The sequence below is a fragment of the Scyliorhinus canicula genome, chromosome 15, assembly GCF_902713615.1.
Source record: "Scyliorhinus canicula chromosome 15, sScyCan1.1, whole genome shotgun sequence".
In the NCBI taxonomy this organism is placed as follows: domain Eukaryota; kingdom Metazoa; phylum Chordata; class Chondrichthyes; order Carcharhiniformes; family Scyliorhinidae; genus Scyliorhinus; species Scyliorhinus canicula.
Window position 1 is genome coordinate 135,371,588 of NC_052160.1, and position 18,884 is coordinate 135,390,471.

General features: G+C 48.9%; 1 protein-coding gene across 4 annotated transcripts in view; it reads right to left on the reverse strand.

Moving 5' to 3' along the window:
- The window catches only part of eps8l3b (EPS8-like 3b), a 77,403-nt gene extending 74,752 nt beyond the window's left edge, over positions 1 to 2,651 (reverse strand). For 2 of the 4 annotated variants that reach the window (XM_038820968.1, XM_038820966.1), the window contains exon 1: positions 2,436 to 2,651. The gene's annotated coding sequence lies outside the window, so the exon portion shown is untranslated. The remainder of the gene's footprint in view (positions 1 to 2,435) is intronic. The other 2 variants (XM_038820969.1, XM_038820967.1) reach the window with 1 other exon arrangement.
- Positions 2,652 to 18,884: the final 16,233 nt, after the last annotated feature.

Genomic DNA, 18,884 nt, shown 5'->3' on the forward strand with positions numbered 1-18,884 from the left:
ACGAGTGTCATAGAGTCATAGAATTTACAGTGCAGAAGGAGGCCGTTCAGCCCATCGAGGCTGCACTGGGCCTCGGAAAGAGCACCCTACTTAACCACACGCTTCCACCGCATCCCGATAACCCAGCAACCCTACCCATCCATTTGTTTGAGTGGAGGGTCTTTGGTTACCGTGGAGAGACTGAGAAGCTGGGATTATTCCCTTTGGAGCAAAGATCTACCTGCCTTACAGCTCTTGCCCAATGAATCTCGAGAATGGGTCAGCAGAACATTCACCCTGGGACCATTACAAACTGAATCCAAGGGAGGTTTGGATAGAATTGTTCAAAACTGTGAGGCGTTTTGGCAAAGTAAATAAGGAGACATTGTTTGCACTGCCAAGGGAGTTGGTAACCAAAGGATCCAGATTTAAGATAATTGAGGAAAGACAAGGAGGTCAAAAAGGTTTACGCGGTAAGTTCCTTTGACCCAAAGGCGCTGCCTGAAAGGGCGGTGGAAGCAAATGCAATAGCCACTTCTGAAAGAGAACCAGATAAGTATTTTAAAAGAATGGCCGATCCACCTAAGCTACACATCTTTGGACTGTGGGAGGAAACCAAAGTACCCGGAGGAAACCCACGCAGGCACGGGGAGAACGTGCAAACTCCGCAGACAGTGACCCAAGCCGGGAATCAAACCTGCGACCCTGGAGCGGTGAAGCTTCCAGTAGAGGGAGGGGGACTAATTGGGTGGAACTTTCCCCATCCAGCTGTGATAGGGTCAATATGGGTGGCACGGTAGCACAGTGGTTAGCACTGTTGTTTCACAGCGCCAGGGACCCAGGATCGATTCCCGGCTTGGGTCACTGTCTGTGTGGAGTCTGTACATTCTCCCCGTGTCCCACAAATTGCAAAAGATGTGCCTATTAGGTAATTTGGACGTTCTGAATTCTCCCTCTGAGTTCCCTGAACAGGTGCTGAAATGTGGCGACTAGGGGCTTTCCACAGTAACTTCATTGTAGTGTTAATGCAAGCCTACTTGTGACAATAAAGATTATGAAAATTAAGATGCGAGCGGGAGCAAATTTGCAGAACGGGGAGTTGGATTGGCTGCCTTACGCACTCCCCCTCCAAATGAGCCAACTGGTGGTGGGGTCATATCATCACTGCCAACCTGCCCGGTAATGATGCAGAGCCAATGATGGCAATGTAGTGGCCACTTAGGAGCAAATCGCCGAGACCGCAAGGATTTATTGACAGTGGAAAGGCCTGCTGGTGAGGCCCAATCCAGGATGATGACAGTGCACAATCCTGACAGAGGCCCAGTGAGGCCTTCATTATCCACTGCTCCATCAGATCCAATTGTTCAAAGGGACACAGCTGCCACTGTAGGCCATCCTGTGGAGGGGTTTCCCTCCGCCACAGAGACCTGGCAGGTGTGGCCACACTTCCTTTACGAGAACGTTTCTGTCTCCAGAAGGTGCCTAAACCTTGAGGCACCCAGGCCCCTGCTATCTCCCTCCAACATTGGCAGCACCCATCTCACCCAGTGGGGCTACTGGCCTTGGGTGGACCTGTTGGATCTCATACCTCTGTCCCTATTTGGGTTGGGTACTTGTTCGGGCTTCGGTACAAATCTACAGCTCTTGCCCAATGAATCTCGAGAATGGGTCAGCAGAACATTCACCCTGGGACCATTACAAACTGAAACCAATTCTGTGGCAACAGAGTCCACGGCGTTTGGGGGAAGTGGGACAAAGGAAACTAGGGTGTTGATGAGCCTGTGGCATTATGTCTCACAGCAGTATGTCTTACACACACACACACACACATACACACGCACACACACACAGTGAAGATTCTTTAGAGGCTTGGCAAAATAAATGTTGATGTGGTGCCTTGCTTGGCTTGACAGTCACGACCTAGGGGTTACTACCTTAGAACAAGGGGGTAACCATTCAGGGCTGATGTGAGGAGAATTTTCTTCACTCAGGGTGTCGTGATCCTTTGGAATTCTCTATCCCAGAGGTCTATGGATGGTCAGTCAATGAGTATATCAGGATTTGGATTAATGTATTTTTGAGGACTAAGGAATCGCGGACAAGATGATAATGTGGGAAGATCAGACATGACTACCGAATGGTCAATAGCAGCTCCGATTTCCTATATATAAACAAAGCACATATACACTGACAAATACACACACACACATACACATACATATATGCATCACATACACGTGCAAGCACACAACACCTATAATTCAATGAACAACCCTGGAAAATGGTCAACGATGGCATTGTTCCTTTCCATATTCCTGACAGGATTTAGGGAGTTGCAGAGTCGCATCTAACTCAGAATATACTCAGACCAACTGAACTACCAGCCTCAATACTACACTGGGTCCACCACATAAAACGATAAAAGATACCGAAATACAATATAAAATCAGCAGTACCTGGTTGAGCTTCGAATGTATTCTTGTTGAGACTCAGAGGCTTCTTTACCTGGTCAGACAAGTCTGCAGTGGTGTGTTTTCAATAACTGCGACATTAATTCGAGAACAAAGTCCAACCTCTCCAAGCTTCCGCGTTGCAGTGATTCTAAGAAGCCGCCTGCTCAGGCTCGAGCCTGAGAGAGTTCTGCTGTACTGCCGCAACACTGGAGACATGCCAAGGTCCACCAGCGATAGCTCAACGCCCATTTTATAGATATTTCCACACTCCAATGGCCCTGCCCCTCTCCAGGAATCTCTGACACTCGTGAAGACAGCAGATATTATGCACAGGTAAATAATTACTTGACTGAGAACTGCCCATCAGGTTCCACTGTGAGTATTTTTTTTTAAAGATTGCACTTTGATGACACTACCTGTGGAATAAGAATGACTTGTCGCATGGTAGGAACGAGTGACAAGAATCTCGACGTCAGCCCTTGTGTCCGTACACACTAATGCATAGGGAACCAGTCACTCGCAGATGGTAACATAGGATCGCGGTGTGTTTCATAGACTTTATCAGCACAGAATGTGAGTTTGAAGCATATTAATAATAATCCTTATTGTCACAAGTAGGCTTACATTAACACTGCAAAGAAGTACTGTGAAAAGCCCCTAGTCGCCACATTTCGACACCTGTTCGGGTACACGGAGGGAGAATTCAGAATGTCCAAATTACCTAACAACACGTCTTTCAGGACTTGTGGGAGAAAAACGGAGCACCCGGAGGAAACCCCCACTGACACGGGGAGAACGTGCAGACTCCGCACAGACAGTGACCCAAGCTGGAAATCGAACCTGGGACCCTGGCGCTGTGAAGCAATAGTGCTAACCACTGTGCTACCGTGCCACCCACATCAGGCATCATTCCACTGGTTTTATTTTGCCCTAACATAAAGGCGGAATTGGGAGTAGGGGACCGTCAGTGTGAAGGATTTGGTAAGAAACTTTGAAACAATGAGGGTGAAATGGAGATCGCTGAGTAGTTTCTGGGAAGAAATGATGGTCAGGGTTTATCTTAGACAAGATGCAGGTGCCGTGCTGAGTTAGCTCCTTTCAAATGAAACAAGCAGCAGCCCACCCCTCAGCCAGAGTAAAGAAAGAGCAGAAACCATCTATATCTCTTCTAACTCACACTATTCCAATAAACATAAAGCACAGAAGGAGGCCACTCTTCCCATCTAATGTCTCTGCTAGAATATCCAATTATTCTCACTCCTTTATTCACTTTCCTAAAAGACCCGAAACGTTGCCACTTTTTCGAGTATATATTCAGTTCCCTTTTGAAAATGTGAATCATAGAACGTTACGGCACAGAAGGAGGCCGTTCGGCCTATCATGTCTGCACCGGCTCCCAAAAGAGATACCCAAATCGTCCCATTCCCCAGCCCTACCTCCACAGTCCCCTAAATTCATCACTTTCAAATATGTACCCAGCTCTCTTTTGAAACCTCCTACAGAATCCGCCTCCACCACTCTCTCAGGGAGTCCTGTCCAAACTCCAACAGCCCTCTGAGTAAAGAGGTTTATCCTCATCTCACTCCGAGCTCTCTTGCTGACCATCTTGAAATTGTGACCCCTGGTCACTGACATACCAACTAGTGGAAACAGAATATCCTCCTTTGCCCGGTCAACATTGTTCAGAATTTTGAACACCTCAATAAGGTCACATTTTAATCTTCTCTGCTCCAAGGAGAAAAAGCCCAATTTCTCCAATCTTTCCTTGTATCTAAAATTCCTCATTCCTGTTATCATTCTAGTAAATCTCTTCTGCACTCTCTTCAAGGCTTTAACATCCTTCCTTAAATAAAATGCCCAGAACTGAACACAATATTCCAAATGTGGGCTGACCAATGATTTGAAGAGTGTTGCATCACTTATTTGCTTTTAGACTCTATGCCTCTACTTATAAACCCAAGGATGCTATAAGCCTTCTTAACAATTGTTTCAACTTGCCTGGCCAACTTCAGAGAATTATGCACTGAACCCCAAGGTCCTTCCGCTCCTGTCCGCCCCTCAAAGTTGCACCATTGAACCTGCATTGTCTCCCCATGTTCCTTCTACCAAAATGCATTACCTCACATTTCTCTGCATTGAAATTCATCTGTCAGGTGTCTGCCCTTTTGGCCAACATGTCAATGGCCCTCTGAAGTCGCTCAGCGTCATCTTCGCAATTCACTATTCCAACTAGTTGAGTATCATCTGCATATTTAGAGATTTCGCCCTCAACATCATTCTCTAAATTATTTATATAAATCAGAAAAAGCAAAGGTCCCAACACTGAGCCCTAGGGAACACCACTTTCAACTCGTCTCCAGTATGAGAAATGCCCATCTATACTAGCCTCTGTTTCTTAGCTCTTAGCTAGATTCTAATCCATGCTGCCAAGGACCCATCAATACTAAACATTTCTAATTAGCTAACCAATCTGCCTTGTGGCACCATATCAAATGCTTTCTTGAAGTCCAAATATACAACATCCACACCATTACCCTCATCTACTGTCTGTGTCACTTCGTCAAAGAACGTAATTAAATTTGTCAGACATGACCTGCCCTTGACAAAGCCATGTTGACTGTCTAGTATTAATTATTTTTCTCTAAGTGTATATGTATCTATCCCGTATTATGGCCTCCATCAGTTTTCCCACTATTGATGTCAAGCTGACTGGTCTGGAATTTCCTGCGTTATCCTTTGCCCTTTTCTCAAACAACGGCATCATAGTTGCAACCCTGCAGTTCCCCGGGACTAACCCTGAGTTCAGAGAGGCCTGGAAACGTTGCTGTTTAACGGCTCCGCAATTTGCTCCCTTACCTCTATTAGCAATCTAGGATGCATCCTATTCGGGCTTGGCGACTTCTCTACCTGGAGTGCTGCCAGCCTTTATAGCACCTTTTCTTTATCTATCACTATACTGCTCAGTTGTTCAACACCCATATTTTCAACTGTACCATTGTCATCATCTTCTAGTTTGGTAAAGACAGAAGCAAAGTACTCATTTAGTACCCTGCCATACCCTCTGCTTCAGTGAGCACCTTACCCTGTTTGTCCCTTATGGGCCCCACTCTATCCTTCACTAATCTTTTACTATTATTATGTTTGAAGAACATTTTACTGTTTGTTTTAGTGCAATCTGCCATCTTTTCCTCATGCTTCCTCTTAGCCTTCCTTATTCCAGCCTTAGACTCTCTCCTGCATTTGAGATAATCTTCTTGATTTCTATTGCTATTATTATTCCAGCATGTATCATATGACTCTTTTTCCTGCCCTATTTTTTTCCTCAATAACGTTAGTCATCCAGTGTACTCTAACTTTGGATACCCCGTCTTTATTTCCAATGAGTATGTACCTAGCTTGCGCCTTGTTCATCTCTGCTTTAAAAGTCTCCCATTTTTCATCCGACATTTTATCTACCAAAATGTGTTTCCAATCATCCTGCTCCGGTTCAACTTTTAGACCCCTAAAATTTACCCTTTTCCAGTCTGGGAAAACCCGTGACTGATTTTTATCCTTTACCAATTTAATACTGAACCTTAATATATTATGATCACTATTTCTCAACTGCTCTCCCACTCTGGCGTTCTCCACCTGGCCTGACTCATTTCCTAGGACCAGATCCAGAACAGCTTCCTCCCTGGTGGAACTGGAAATGTACTGTTCCAGAAAGTTCTGCTGCACACAAAGTAGGAATTTCTTCGCTCCATGCCCCGTACTCTACTCTCTCCCACTCTACCTCAGGGTAGTTCCTACTCTGCTTACAAATGCACTCTTCTGCTTCCTCCCCATCATTTGGAGGTCTGTAATAAATACCCAACAAGTTAGCTGTTCCTTTCCTGTTTCTCACCTCCAACCCATATAGATTCTAATTCAGGAACTACATCTCGTTCTTGATGGCCAAATAAGGGGCGAAATTCTCCAACCCCACGCATGGTTGGAGAATCAGCCGGCGGCGCCGATATTGCCACTCCCGCCATGTTAAAGATTCACCCACCCGCCATAAAACGGCGTTCTTCAAATCCCGCCGGCCGCCTCGGATAACGGCTGGTGCCGGCGGGATGTCATTGTTTTTTAAAGCTTTTTTATTCACCGGCCTTCCCCCCCCCATCCCTCCCCCCTCCCCCCCCACCCCTACCCCCCTCCCCCACCCCTACCCCCTACCCCCTCCCCCCCACCTCTACCGCCCTCCCCCCCACCCCTACTCCCCTCCCCCCCCCCCACCCCTACCCCCCATTCCCCCCACCCCTACCCCCCCCCCCCCACCCCTCCCCCTCCCCCCCACCCCTACCCCCCCCCCCCACCCCTACCGCCCTCCCCCCACCCCACTCCCCTCCCCCCACCCCTACTCCCCTCCCCCCCACCCCTACCCCCTCCCCCCCACACCTACCCCCCTCCCCCCCCACCCCTACCCCCCTCCCCCCACCCCTACCCCCCCACCCCTACCCCCCCACCCCTACCCCCCCTCCCCCCCCACCTCTACCCCCCTCCCCCCCGACCCCTACCCCCTTCCAACGCCGGGCGGCGTTGCTGATGTCGCCCGACGTCAACCGACGCGCCACTTCCGCAGCGGGTGAAACTGACGCGTACAGCGTCACTCCGCTGCTGGCCCTTTCGGGACGGGAGATTTAGGGCTTATAAGCGGGCCCCGACTCCGGAGTCACCAGCGCCGTTTTTGCCCGCCGGTCAAGGGCATCATGAAGGTCTTCGGTGAATTTCGCCCAAGGTGTGTTCACAATATGGCTGAACAGGTTGATTATCAACCTGTAACTCCTGCCCGTATGGCAGGTGTGAGCGTCTCCCAGTCAGCCAGAACCACCAAAGGCAATAGCCAACCACTACACCAGCTTGCCAGGAATAGACATGGCCCAATGGAAGTCGATAACTGCCAATGCCCTCTTGGGGAATGGTGTCTGAAGAGAATGAGTCACTGATGACATGGCAGCCATTTTGGGCACAGCAAAGGCCCACAGATGCGAAAATAACCAGTCAATCTGTTCCAGTGATGTTGGCTGAGGGAAACATATTCTTCTTTGAAAAGGTGTCATGGGATCTTTTACATTCACTTGAGACGGGGCCTCAGTTTGACTTATCATCCAAAAGACAGCACTACAAGAGTGTGGCCATCCCTGGGTACTGCACCGGCTGTTTCGGCCTGGATGGTGTCTCTGGTGGAACCGTCGACCATAGAAAGGTTAGGGCACAGAAAGAGGCCATTCAGCCCACCGGGTATACACCGGCTGGAGTGGGACTTAAACTAGAATTAAAAAGGCTTGACATTAATAATAATAATCCTTTTATTGTCACAAGTAGGCTTACATTAACACTGCAATGCAGTTACTCTGAAAAGCCCCGAGTCACCACATTCTGGCACCTGTTCAGGTACACGGAGGTAGAATTCAGAATTCTCAGCCGGTACGGGAATTGAACTGGGCTGCTGGCTGGTTCTGCATCACAAACCAGGTGTCTAGCCCACTGAGCTAAATCAGTTCTGTTTTTTCAAGGGGATAGAATACAATGTTATGCAGCCAATAATAATCTTTATTGTTACAAGTAGGCTTATATTAACACTACAATTAAGTTACTTTGAAAAGCCCCTGGTCGCTACATTGTGGCGCCTGTTCGGGTACACAGAGGGAGAATTCCGAATGTCCAAATTACCTAACAGCGCGTCTTTCGGGACTTGTGGGAGAAAACCGGAACACCCGGAGGAAACCCGCGCAGACGCGGGGAGAACGTGCAGTCCCCGCACAGACAGTGATCCAAGCCAGGAACTGAACCTGGGACCCTGGAGCTGTGAACCCATAGTGCTAACCACTATGCTACCGTGCTGACCACATCACTGGATTGTGAGTCTTGTTTATTATAATTTTCAGACCCAAAAATATCCTAAATAATGGGTTGAACCATTACCAGTGTGACTGAAAACCTTGAAATTCAATCGCTACCCTGGGAATGTGCTTCATTATACCAGCAGAGGGCAACAATGATTCAATATCCTGATTTATTCTGAACAGCCCATATTCTACACACCTTGGGCATGATTCTCCGGCCTTGTTACCCTTTCGCTCGAGCGAAACGAGGACGGTGAATAGAGGGAGACGCACAAAGTGCCAGGCGTTAGACAGTTTGCGATACAACCGGCCTGCTCCCGTAGGCGGAATCGGGATCTCGCCGGAGCATGGCGAGAAACCAATTATCACCACTTAAGTCCTATTTCCATACAATTAACGAGAGCCACCCCTTTTCCAACGGCCTCCTGTCATTCACCGGCCTCCCCAGCAAGTGCTCACTCTGGCGCCGATCAACACTCCTTTTGAAAAACGGGAACCTGGCGGAATGGCTTCCGTAGGGAGCCAAGGAGGGGAGTAGCCGTCTTTGCTCACAGGCAAAGAGCCGGGGGGGCGCTGGGCTTGCCACCTCAGAGCTCGGTGGAGGGTGGGGGACTCTTGGCTGGGATGGGGGGGCCCTCCGCATGGGTGGCCACCATGGGAGGGTGGGGAGAGGCGCTGGAGGGGCAACCGAGGGGCACCCGCACATGGCACCGCCATGCCACCCATTCCGGGGGCAACCCTTGTCCCTGCTCGTCCGCCCTGCCGACCACCCATAACCCCCATCGACTGACGAGGCCTCTGACCATGTGGCTGAAGGCTGTTGCTAATATGGAATTGCCAATCATGGTTAAGTGAGCACTTCACACAATCCAAGTGGATTCCCGTGGGTGGGCGGTACTATGTAGTGTATGGGTGTCATTGCCGAGCATCCCAATCACACCTTGATGCATGGACACTGTGTCTGAACACTGCGGGAGGCAACACCACACACACGCAACATCCGCACACCCAGCGGATGGGACACAGAACTGGGGACATGTCCATGACTGGAGGGTGGGTGCCTGGGGAGATGGTCAAAGGGTCCTGGGGGTCAGTCCGTATTGTGGAGAAAGTGACAGAGGCGTCATACTGGTTGTACACAAGGGTGTTTATTGTGTTTACAAATCCCCACTCTCCCGATGGTGTTGCCCCACCCCCTCACACCCTACCTACCCCAAACCCCCCACCGCCACCCCAATCCCCACTCCCCCGGTACCATCACTGATCCTCGATCTGCTTTGTCTTCCTAGCTCTACTGCTATGCCTAGGTGTGTCCCAGGACGCCCACCTGAGGTAGAGGCAGCCGGCTGCTTACCGTGTCCTGTGGCCATTGATGACCCTGTCGGGCGTCCTCTGGGGGCTCTGAGGCCAGAGGACCCGGGACTCACTTGTTGGGGGCACATGCACAGCCGTGCCGCCCTGTTCTGGGTCCTGGCTTTGAGATGCAGGCTCATCAGAGGAGTGGAACTCGAGTGAGCTGGTGGCCACCGTCACCACTCCATAGGACAGGTCCGGGTTGGCACCAAGTGCCCACTCCTCCCGCTCGGAGCCCATAGGGCCCGGGGCTCACCTTGTGACAGAGGGGCAGCTGGTTCGAGCCCTGGCTGCCTCTGCATCATCTGGTGCTCTGGCAGTTCCCCATGGTCTGCACCATCATGTTGACGCCCTTGGTGATGCTCCTCAGTGACTGGGGCATGCTCTGCAGTCTCAGCCATGCCCATCTGAGAGCAGGACATGTCCCGCTCATCAGTATCCGCCTGGTACTGGGTCATATCCCCCAGCGAGGCAGACATTCTGTCCAGCTCCTCAGCCACGGCCGTCACCGACTTTGCGACTCCTTCACTATTGGTGCCGACGTCGTGCACCAGGCTCTCCACTGCGATCGCCACCCTAGCAGTGTTAGCCTCAGTGCCACGTATTGCCAACACCATCTCGTGTACCCTTAGCCCCTGGGACTCCTCCAATCAGCCATAGATCTGCTGAAGTGACGCTGACATCTCCCTCTGAATGCCCTGGCTGCTCCCTATCGTCTCCATCAGCTCGGGGATGACCTTTTCCACAGGCTCAGCATCAGGCTGGGACTGCTCTCTCACCTGGGGGTTCCTGCCTCCACCTGATACATCAGCCCCAGAAGCCTGACCACTACCATTTCCCACGTGAGGTGCGTGTGACTGCGCTGATGGAGGGTGGGGATCACAGCTGTGTCGTGACTATTATGGTGGCATCCTCGGAGCTCTCCTCTGAGGTGTTCCCCTGGGGGGCAGGAGAAGGTACCACCTGGGATGAGCCGGCACCGTTGGCTGGAGGACCTGCGGGAAAATGGACATGTGGTCAGTGGGAGGAATGGGTCAGTCAGTAAGGCAGTAACAACTCAGATCTGATAGGTCCTTTGGCTGGAGCCCGGTGGTTCCTCACCTCTGCGGCATGGACAGCCTCTGCATTGGTAACCGCTCTGTCCTCGTTACACCAGTCATCTCCAGGGAACGGTCCTTGAAGGAGGTGAGGATTCTTATGTCTGGCACCCCGCTGCCCGTCCTCCTGGTCACACTCCTGGCGCTCACAGCCGCTACCACCTTGTCCCAGGCAGCAATGGCTGCCCTATGGCTGACCCTCCGGGTCCCCCGGGGGAACAGGACATCTCTCCTGGCCTGCACTGCGTTTCGCAGTCTCCTCAGATCTGCATCCCCGAATCTTGGGGCCGGTCTCCTCGATGCCATTGCTGCGAGCTGGCCGGGGTTGGCTGAGCAAGTGCCAAGTGCTGCTGAAGTGCTGCTCGACCTTGTTAGTGGGGGGGGGGGGGGGGGGGAGCCAGGCCAGCGCAGGATCGGCTGGTGAGTCTTCATTTGCGGCGAGAAGCCCTTGGGACCTCGTTAAGTGGGCCAATTAATGTTGAATAGCGTTGCCGGCCTCGCTGGGCCGAGAACCAGGAAGCTCGCGGCAATTCACGCTCGCTACCACACTTAGAAATGTTGCCAGAGAATCGCGCCCCTTGTGCCTCATCATTCATCTCATCTGAAAACTCAATTAGGAGTTTTGTTCTGGGATTCACTATTTAGGCTTAGGATTTGAAATCTTCTGCTAGATTTCTGCCGAACGTAACTAATTTAGGTCTTTTAAAATTGTAATTCTTGGGGCTATGCGTGTCATTGGCAAGGCCATCCTTAGTTGACCCTGAGAGGGTGATGGGGAGCCGCCTTCTTGACATGCAACAGTCCATGTGGCGAAGGTGCTTCCACAACACTGTTAGGCAGGGAGTTCCAGCATTTTAACCCAGAGATGATGAAAGAACAGGTAAGGTGGGGTTATGGGATAAGGTGGAGGTGTGGGCTTAGGTAGGGTGCTCTTTCCAAGGGCCGGTGCAGACTCGATGGGCCGAATGGCCTCCTTCTGCACTGTGCTCTGTAAATTCTGTGTGCGATTCTGTGAATTAATACCTCGTGTGAACAGGAGGTGCTGTTTTTTTTTGTTATGTCTACCGCTGTGCACGCCCTTCAGGGCAGCAGAGGTTGCTGGTTTAGGAGGTGCTGTCGAAGAAGATTTGGCAAGCTGTTCAAGTGAATCCTGCAGTTAGTACACATTGCAGCTACATGTACTATTCACAACAGCACTGCAGAAACTCACCAAGGCCTCTTGGACGCATCCTGCAAAAATAGCCCAGAGGGTCAAGGGCAGGGTGCGCATAGGAATGCCTCCAAACTCCCCTGACAGAATGCTCCAATTTCTGGTGCTGAGAGACAGAGAGAGAGAGAGAGAGAGAGACAATACTTGAACAAAATGCTGTTGGCAATATCAAGCTGTATGAGAATGAAGCCCTGAATGTGACATGTGGCGAGCCAACAAATCGTAACTCTTCCAAAAGGCAAGCTGTTATTGGAAGCCCTCTAGGATCAGTCCGGCCAGTCAGTCTGAGTAATGGCAGACAGCCATTCTCTGTTGGCAATATTCCGCACAATAATGAAAGATAATATCTATCCCACCATCCAGCTGAAGATGTATGCCAGGCTTCCTCCAAATGGATGGAGCCAAGGGATAAAATATCCCTGCAATTTAATGTTATTTTAACTTTGTCTTCCAAATATAAACCTATATTTAGCTGAGACCAAAATATTTCTCTAACTTATAGCTTAGAAGCATAGGAACTGGGGCAGGCCATTTGACCCTTTGCTTATTTTATACCAGTACATGGCGTTGCATTATTTTCGCTACACAGTAACTGTCAGGGGACTCCAACAACAAGTCATGGTTGGTGAATGTTAAGATGTTTCAATGGCGTGGCAAGGTCATTTATAAATGCAGGCCTCTTTGGTTGGTTGAGATCCCATCAATTGTCTCCTAACATTCAAGATGAACAACCCTCTGTAGCCACCTGGGTTTGGCCACTTCCCGATTCCAAAATGGAGGCCCGCAATGAATGTAGGGAAAATTGGCCAGGCGCAGGAAAACAAGCAGGTGCAAGGTTCCTGGGTATTAAGACTTGCAGAACCCAGACAGAACCGAAACCAGTAGCCATCTACCTATTAATGAGCAATCCCCAGGAACAATTAGATACATTGAAGCGATCAGGACCAAACCAGACTCCCCGGCGCCAGCAGGAGCCAGGACAAAGGAAGGCCAACGGACACATAGGAACCGCCCAGCGATCAGGGAACAGCTCCAGTATTGGAGAAATCCATTCAAGCAATTGGGACTTGGTCCAATTGATTGGGACCAGGCCCGGGGTCCGCCCAAAAGGGCGCGAAACCCCTGGGGGCTATAAAACAGAGCCCCAAGTTCAATTCGTCCTTCCTGGCAGGGTCTCTCAGCAGCTCGAAACAACTCTTGACCATGACTCTCAACACGGAGAGACCTGCCTAGCAGCTGCACCAACCAAGTAAGTCTCCAGTCAACGCACGCTACGAGATAGGCACTCCTAGCTACTAGTCCATACCAGCTTGAAGCCTGCAGCCTCAGAATCGAACGAAAGGCCATTGTTCCCCTGACCTGGTGGGCCATTTCAAAAGCTAAGTATAGGCCTTTTAGTGTTAGAGATAGTCTAGTAAGTAGAGTTTTATGCATGAGTAATGATTGACTGTGCATAATAAATGTGTTTTGATTTGAAACTTACTAACTGGTGTATTGAGTTATTGATCAGCACTTGGCTTTGAACCTCGTGGTGGTATCAGAAAGATACCTGGCGACTCTAGAGCAAATGTTATTAAAACAGAGCAATTAAGTAAAAGCGCAATTAACAACATCTCGTATCACATTCCTTTGTTGCTGGGTAGAGTGCCTCATAGAATTAGGTACGTCTCTCGATGGGAAGCAATGCCCGCCGCTGGAGTCCCGATCCAGAGAAACATCTGCTGAAGACTCATATATTCCACGTACACCCTGTCATGACCCCCTCAAGGTCTTATATATTTCAATGAAGTTGCGTCTTACCCGTCTAAACTCCAGCAGATACGAGCCCAGCCTGTCCAACCTTTCCTCATAAGACAACCCGCCCATTCCAGGTATTAGCAAGGTTAAGTAAACTTTCTCTGAACTGCTTCCAACGCATTGACATCCTTACTTAAATAAGGAGACCAATATGGCACATAGTACTCCAGATGTGAGCCAGAGTTTTCCAGCCCCTCCCACTCGGGTTTCAACGAACTGAATAGAGATTTAAATGGCCCATATTGCCTCCTTTGGGGAAGGCACACTGAATCACAAACAAATCGGGCACTTTACAGGCCATCAGCAGATGTTTCTCTGGATCGGGACTCCAGCGGCGGGCATTCCTTCCCATCCAAAGCTGCCGGCCAATCAGAAGCTGACAACTCTTTTGCTCAGTGGTGCCACTGGTGGAAGGTGGTGGCTGCTGCAGGGATTGCACCCACCAGAAGGCCAGGATCACAAAGTGATCCAGGCCGGAGGTAAGTGATGGAGGGAGGGGTTTTGCGGGCTAGGGGGGCCATGGTGGAAGTGGGTGTTGAGGGGGGTGACCAGCAAGGGAAGGGTAGAGTGGCTCTCAGTGGACCACGCCTCTCTTCCTGATTCTGGTCCCTTGATCAGGCATCGAATGCTTTGGCATCTCCTGCAGGGTACCAGAACCAACATGCACAGGTTTGCATGTCATGCTGATTATGTGGCAATAGGCTTGCCGCCCTAGTGAATACCAGCAGTGGTGAGACGTGGGCATCATTTGGCCCTTAAGGGGCTCAATTGGTAGTGGGGCAGGAAAGTCGTCCATGGGCCTGCCTGGCAGGGATGTCCTCAATGTTCAGGAGGGCAGATGATGCCACCTTCAAACTTGCCATGGGGGAAGCCATAAAATTCCACCCAATCAGGTTCCATATATTTGCTGACAGCACCCAACTCAACCAAAGAAACCTTTCACTGCCTCTTGTCTTCTTGTTTGATATCCAGTGTTGGATGAACAGAAATTTCCTCCAGTTGAACATTGGGGAGCCATTGTCTTCAACCCCTACCCCTGCCATCAACTTTGTTCCCCCGCCACCAGTTACATTCTCCTCTCTTGACACTGTCACAGGCTGAACGAGACTATTTGCAGTCTTGATGTGCTGTTTAACTGTGAACTAATCTTCCAACTCAATTTCCTCTTCATCATCAAGAATGCATACCCCAGTAATATCGCCGGCCTCCGCCACCTGCTTCTGAAATTCAGACTCAGTTAGTCCGATGTTCTCCTGCAAGCCTTCAATCTTCCACCCTCCATAAACCTGAGTTTATCCAAGACTATCCATTTGTAACTTGCACCAAGTCTCGTCCTGCTCACAAGAACAGAAGAAAGAGGAGCAGGTGTAGACCAGATGGCCTGTCAAGCCTACTCTGCCACTCAATTGACCATGGTTGATCCTGGGTGTTCAACTCCACTTGCCCGCCTGCTCCCCACATACCTTAATTCACTGAGAGATTAAAAATCCATCTACACTAGCCTTAAATATATTCAAAAATATAATTGGATGGTGGGACTGTCATATGAGGAGAGACTAAGTCAGTTCGGATTATATTCATTGGAGTTTAGTAGACTGAGAGGGGATCTCATAGAACCTTACAAATTTCTAACAGGGTTAGACAGGGTAGATTCAGAAAGAATGTTCCTGATGGTGGGGGAGTCCAGAACAGGAGTCACACTTTGAGGATAAGGGGTAAACCTTTTAGGATTGAGGTGAGGAGAAATTTCTTCAGAGAGTGGTGCATCTGTGAAATTCACTACCACAGAAAGTAGTTGAGGTCAAAACGTTGTGTCATTTCAAGAAGGAATTAGATATAGCTCTTGGGGCTAAAGGGATCAAGGGATGGGAAGGTGGGATCAGGGTATCGAACTTGATGATCAGCCATGATCGTAATGAATGGCGGAGCAGGCCTGAAGGACCAAATGGCTTCCGCCCGCTTCTTTTTTCTATGTTTCTATGTTTGAAACATTGGAGTAGCCACAACCCTCTGGTGTAGACAATTCAAAAGACTCACAACCCTTTCAGCGAAGGAATTTCCCCTCCCTCCCTCAGTCCTGAATCATCAATCCCTTATCCTGAGATTGTGCACCAATTCTAGATTCTCCAGTCAATAGAAACAATCACTCAGTGTCGACCCTGTCAACACCCTTCGCAATCTTGTGTGTTTCGTTGAGATTGCTCTCATTTTATAAACTCCATGAAAATATAATCCCAGTTTACTCAAACTCTCAAGGGACCATTCTAGTGAATCTTCACTGTACCGCCTCCAAAGCAAGTATACCTTTCCTTAGGTATGGAGACCAAAACTGCACCAGGAGCTTAATCAAGGACCTGTACAAAGGACTGTGGGTGTACCTGTACCACATGGACTGTGGCAGTGGTTTGAGAAGGCAGCCCACCACCACCTTCTCAAGGGCAATTAGGGATGGGTAATAAATGTTGGCCTCGCCAGCAACGCCCACAACCCCTGAATGAATAAAACAAAATGTAGCAAGACTTCTTTATTCCTGCCCTCCAATCCCCTTGCAGTAAAGGCCAACATGCAATTTGGCTTTGTAATTCTTGCTCTGCCTGCATGCAGCCTTCTGAGATTGTGATATGAGTACACCCAAGTCTCTCTGAACATCAACATTTACAAGTTTCACACCTTTTAAAAATATTCGGCTTTTACGACCAAGGTGAATAACCACACAACCGCACATTATATTCCACCTACCATCCTGTTGCTTACTCACTTAACCTGTCTATATCTCTTTGCGGCCTCGCTGTGTCTCCTCACAACTTACATTTCCACCCACCTTTGACCTACATTGCATCCCAGTCCACTTGCGTGAGGGATGAAGACCTCATTCTGTATCCTTTGTAAATAAAATATACAGAGATATGCTCATTGCTATCTTTAAAAATTTCAAACTGATCAAAGACCTACCAAGATTGAATCGTGTCTGCCTGTGATCCTGAACAAAATAAACTGTGTGGCAATATCAGGGAAACACGCACCTCGCTATCCCTGAAGAACCCTGTAGGCTGCACAGATCAAATTCAAAGAGAGCTATACAGAGGTCATCTGCATTTCCAGGCCAACTACAGGGGTTCGCTATTCTGCTAAGTCAAAGGGCCCCCCCTTGCCCTTCCTTTCTATTCTTAATGGCTGAGATGTTTAATGATCTCGGGGACCCAGACAAGAGACACATGTCCTTTGTCAAAGACAGTATGGAGCGGTGAGAGTCATTTGACATGGGCCTCTCGCTTGTGGTACCAGTAATATTGCCTTGTTGAACTACAATGTTTTGTATCCATCTGACTGGCAACCTCATGGACAAGGGGCTCTGGCCCAGGTTGGATGCCTGGCCCCATCTATACTGCTCCGCAGGAAATTCTATACCTTCACCTTCAAGACTGATTCATCTCTGTGCACCTATCTCATCATGTGAAGTCAACATTCCTGGAAAAGTGGATTATACTGCATCGGCTTTTCAACTCACAAGCCTCCGTGAAGGAATATCTCAATGGACTTTGATTCTGGACTCTGGGGCCCATGTGAACCAATATTTATCTTCTCTGTGTTCTCTGTACTGTAATTCCTTATTTTCTCTATCCCTCTGTTTACCGTCTGAGTGTGGAGGTGGCATTGTGACCCTCCTCCAGCACTTTGAGTGTGTGCAAATAAACTAACCCTCTGAGTTCAATCCTATCTGGAGTTTGTTGGGAGGTTATTAATAGAAAACTGGATCACACAAAAACCAAGGGGTTTGAGAAATATGCCACAGTTTATAAAGAGGGAAACAAATCAAAACACTTTCTGTTTATGGATGGGTGGTAAGAGACTTATTTTTAATGCTGTTTAAATTAACCTCCCCCTTTTCCCTCCGGAATTCAAAATTCTTATCCCTGTAGACAAATCCCTTCCTATTTCTCTAATCTCCTCCAGTGCTACAAACCTCAAAATCTTCCCAAGAGCACAAGGAATGAAATCTCTGCTCCAATCATACATCACAACCACAAGTGATGCCCAATGATAATATCAATAAAATAAAGGCAGATGTTGTATACTCAGGATAAGCTCAAAATCCTCCATGGATGGGAAATTGCAGCTATTAACACATTGGTTCACTGGCTGTACTGTATCCTGCCAGCTCGCTGTAACATCACTGTCTTGCTCGATCTATTAAAGGAGTTTTGTCTTATTTGAAGCTGTATTAAGCAAATAGTTCCAATCAGTTAACAAATATGTAACATGATGATTGCAAAACACAACCTCGGGTACAAATGCACTTCCATTTAAAAAAAACACACACATCTATTGTGTTTTCTCAGCTTCCATTCATTAAAAAACCTTGAAACCTTTTTTTAAAAGTAAGAATACTGAGCCCTTTTATCTCCAATAAAGATTGTGGGATCCAAGCCTCATAATGAACACTTGGCCACATAATTCAGGCTGACAGCATGCTGCACCATTGGAGGTGTTATCTTTTTCAGTGGGGCATTCGATAGCTTACTTCCTGACTCCCCAAAGCTAGCCCAAAATTCTGCTGGAATAATCTCCACTTGCCTGGCTGAGTGTGGCCCCAACACTCAAGAAACTTGACACCACCCAGGACAAAGCAGCCTGATTTATTAGCATCCCATTCACCACCTTACATATTAACTCCCTCAACCACCATTGAAGCAATTGCATTATTTCCAAGGCGCTGTGCTGCACCTCACCTAGAATCATAGAATTTACAGTACAGAAGGAGGCCATTCGGCCCATCGAGTCTGCACAGGCCCTTAGAAAGAGCACCCCACTTAAGCCCACACCTCCACCCTACCCCATAACCCAGTAACTCCACCTAACCTTTTTTTTTCGACACTAAGGGGCAATTTAGCATGATCAATCCACTTAACCTGCACATCTTTGGACTGTGGGAGGAAACCGGAGCACCCGGAGGAAACCCACGCAGACACGGGGAGAACGTGCAGACTCCGCACAGACAGTGACCCAAGCTGGGAATCGAACCTGGGACCCTGGAGCTGTGAAGCACCAGTGCTACCCACTGTGCTGCCATGCCACTCCTTCAACAGCATTTTCCAAACCCACAATCTCTCCCGCTTAAAAGGAC